Here is a 3975-nt window from a genome sequence, read left to right on the forward strand (position 1 = left end):
TACCTGGTTGATCCTGCCAGTAATCATATGCTTGTCTCAAAGATTAAGCCATGCATGTCTAAGTACATGCCGAAATAAGGCGAAACCGCGAATGGCTCATTAAATCAGTTATGGTTCCTTAGATCGTTTCTTCCTACTTGGATAACTGTGGCAATTCTAGAGCTAATACATGCAGTGAGCCTGGAGCCCTTTGGGTAACGGGTGCTTTTATTAGACCAAGATCGATCGGGTTTCGGCCCGTATTGTGTGGTGACTCTGGATAACTTTGTGCTGATCGCATGGCCACGAGCCGGCGACGTTTCTTTCAAGTGTCTGCCTTATCAACTTTCGATGGTAGGTTACTTGCTTACCATGGTTGTTACGGGTAACGGAGAATCAGGGTTCGATTCCGGAGAGGGAGCCTGAGAAACGGCTACCACATCCAAGGAAGGCAGCAGGCGCGCAAATTACCCACTCCCGGCACGGGGAGGTAGTGACGAAAAATAACAATACGGGACTCTTTTGAGGCCCCGTAATTGAAATGAGTACACTCTAAATCCTTTAACGAGGATCAATTGGAGGGCAAGTCTGGTGCCAGCAGCCGCGGTAATTCCAGCTCCAATAGCGTATACTAAAGCTGCTGCGGTTAAAAAGCTCGTAGTTGGATCTCAGTTCCAGACGAGTAGTGCATCTACCCGATGCGACGGCTCGGACTGAACATCATGCCGGTTCTTTCTTGGTGCACTTCATTGTGTGCCTCGAGATGGCCGGTGCTTTTACTTTGAAAAAATTAGAGTGCTCAACGCAGGCGAGTCGCCTGAATAAACTTGCATGGAATAATAGAACAAGACCTCGTTTCTGTTCTGTTGGTTTTTGGAATACGAGGTAATGATTAAGAGGGACGGACGGGGGCATTCGTATTGCGGCGCTAGAGGTGAAATTCTTGGACCGTCGCAAGACGAACTACTGCGAAAGCATTTGCCAAGAATGTTTTCATTGATCAAGAACGAAAGTCAGAGGTTCGAAGGCGATCAGATACCGCCCTAGTTCTGACCATAAACGATGCCAACCAGCGATCCGCCTGAGTTACTCAAATGACTCGGCGGGCAGCTTCCGGGAAACCAAAGTATTTGGGTTCCGGGGGAAGTATGGTTGCAAAGCTGAAACTTAAAGGAATTGACGGAAGGGCACCACCAGGAGTGGAGCCTGCGGCTTAATTTGACTCAACACGGGAAAACTTACCCGGCCCGGACACTGGGAGGATTGACAGATTGAGAGCTCTTTCTTGATTCGGTGGATGGTGGTGCATGGCCGTTCTTAGTTGGTGGAGCGATTTGTCTGGTTAATTCCGATAACGAACGAGACTCTAGCCTATTAAATAGGTGCGGGGTTCCCAGCACCTTACAACCTTCTTAGAGGGACAAGCGGCTCCTAGCCGCACGAAACAGAGCAATAACAGGTCTGTGATGCCCTTAGATGTCCGGGGCCGCACGCGCGCTACACTGAAGGAAGCAGCGTGTCTTTATCCCTGTCTGAAAAGACTGGGTAACCCGTGGAACTTCTTTCGTGATTGGGATAGGGGCTTGCAATTGTTCCCCTTGAACGAGGAATTCCCAGTAAGCGCGAGTCATAAGCTCGCGTTGATTACGTCCCTGCCCTTTGTACACACCGCCCGTCGCTACTACCGATTGAATGATTTAGTGAGGTCTTCGGACCGATGTCCGGCGCGGCCTTTCGGTTGCGCCGGTCTGTTGGAAAGATGACCAAACTTGATCATTTAGAGGAAGTAAAAGTCGTAACAAGGTTTCCGTAGGTGAACCTGCGGAAGGATCATTAACGGATTGTGAAGGGTGAGCGCCTCAGCTGCGTCTGCGCCCGACACTTTCTGCCGCTGACCCCGTTTGGACGCGGGGTCGGCTTTTCCCCACGGGGCTGCCTGAATGTGGAGCGGCACCCCGTGACAAATTGTTGCGCCCAGCGGACGCCAACACCGCGACCTTGGACGGTCGGCCAGGTGGCGGACGCGGGTACAAACGGCGCAACGCACTCATAGGTCGGCTTTCGACCCGCCACTGCACCGTGGCTCGAAGCGCTCGAAATGCGCGACCCGACCGCTGCGGGACCGCCTAGTACTGTAAACAGGAGCGGCGGAGCGCGAACGGCGAGTCGTGGTTACGTCGGTAGAAGGCGAGGCTGCGCGTTCCCGAAACGCCAGCCGAGTGCCCTCCCGACCGTTCGAGCGTGCAAGAACGAGACCCGACAATCGCGCGGCGACTGCCAAGTACGAGAGGAACGGCACAAGCGTCGGCGGTCGGTCAAGGAACTGGCGATGTGACGGGTCCGCTGTGCACCAGTGCATACCGTCCCGCCGTCCGCGGCAAGCGCCTCCGCGTCCTCGGGTGACGGAGGCTGCCGGTCGGTTCTTGCAGGCGAGGGATCTCGCTGGCACCGGTTCGCGTTGACGCGCGGCCGGTCATGGCACGGCGATGCGACGGCCGAGGTGCGCAGTACTCGATGGAGGAACCGCACGCTCCGATGACCGTCCCGCCCTCCGCGGCGTATGCGTACCGACCGTAATGGTTGCAGCAGCGCCGGCCGGCTTTTGAATTCGCCACACGAAACACGGTGCGAGATCGCGGTTAGGGGAGCGTCGACGTTGCCAGGCGTTTTGCTTGCTGCCGAGGGAAAGGCGGCACGGCCACGTCGCGCTCGTCGCGATTAGCGGGTCTGCGCGCTTTGGGAAGGTGCCGCAACGACTTGCCGAAAGAGGAAGCACGGAAGAACGAGGGACTTGGACGTCCCGACAATTGAACGCACTTGCGGCCAGGCCCTTGCTGGCTTCGTTCTTCCGCCTCGAGTAGGCTCGTACGCGGCTCCGGCGCCGGAAGTGGTCCTTGGCACCGACTTCGGTGGACGTGGGAAGTGCCGCGCAAGTACGGCGCGCCTGGCTCCACCTGTTGGCTAAAGTAGGCAGCCGGATCGGCATTTTGGTGTGCGGTGGCAAACCGTGGATGCGAAAAAAGCTTGTGCGATTTCGTGGAACAAAAAGCGGGGGTCCCCCTTTTTATGCGGAGGAGACCGACCCGCCCGCCGTGGTGAACCGCGACGCCACGGTAAAAACGGGAGAGGCTTGTCGATGGGACCGTGCATCCCGCGCTCCACGGAGGCCGGGAGGCGGCCGCCCGAGGAAATGTGTAGCCGTCGAGGCCCGCATCTGCGTGCACTCTTATCCAAATGGGTGTACCGCAGGCATTTTCTGGTTAGGCGGGCCAATGAGAGCGAGCACACAACGATACCTACGGGTCCGGCTTGGAGAACCGGCTTCGACGCCTCCCGAGTATTTATAGAGGGGTGGACCACGAAAGCACTCGCAAGTAGCGGAAGCGAAACGCCGTCCGAAACACACCGTTTGCTCGATTTGCGGCAGCCGAAAAAGGCGCGGCAGAGTTTTGGAGTCCAAGCGTGCGCTGAAAAGCGCCCTTCTTGGCCACTGTTTGGCCGAGTGCCAGAAACGTTTGGTTTTGACTGTACGGAATTGAACAAACACTTTTTCACGACTCTAAGCGGTGGATCACTCGGTTCTCGGGTCGATGAAGAACGCAGCCAGCTGCGAGACTTGGTGTGAATTGCAGGACACACTGAGCACTGATTCTTTGAACGCACATTGCGGCCTTGGGTCTTCCCTTGGCTTCGTCTGTCTGAGGGTCGGATCACATATCAAGAGAGCCTTCGGCGCACAAGGGAACGTGAGCCGTCGACTCGTTTTGACCGCGTCGGCAACACGGACAGCACGCTGAACACCTCACAGCGAGCGCCAACAGCGGCCACTCAAGGGCGAGACGGTGGCGACCGTCGTGCCAGAGCCCAACCGAAACGGGGGCGACCGACTGCATTGAGGATGTGGCACCTCGTTGAGACCGCCGCAGGACTTCGAGTCGGAAGGAAGCCTGCAGGGAAAGTGCGGTCGAGGTTGCGTACTCCTCTCTGCGACCGGGC

The 3975-nt window shown here is 56.8% G+C and overlaps 2 non-coding genes across 2 annotated transcripts; both read left to right on the top strand.

The window, feature by feature from the left end:
* LOC142767986 (small subunit ribosomal RNA) lies at positions 1-1815 on the top strand. Its single transcript, XR_012885192.1, has one exon. It is a non-coding gene; the product is annotated as a small subunit ribosomal RNA (ribosomal RNA).
* A 1719-nt stretch (positions 1816-3534) lies between these two features.
* On the top strand, positions 3535-3687 carry LOC142767939 (5.8S ribosomal RNA). The gene has a single exon (XR_012885154.1). It is a non-coding gene; the product is annotated as a 5.8S ribosomal RNA (ribosomal RNA).
* Positions 3688-3975: the final 288 nt, after the last annotated feature.

Source organism: Rhipicephalus microplus, chromosome 7 (assembly GCF_043290135.1).
Source record: "Rhipicephalus microplus isolate Deutch F79 chromosome 7, USDA_Rmic, whole genome shotgun sequence".
Lineage (NCBI taxonomy): Eukaryota > Metazoa > Arthropoda > Arachnida > Ixodida > Ixodidae > Rhipicephalus > Rhipicephalus microplus.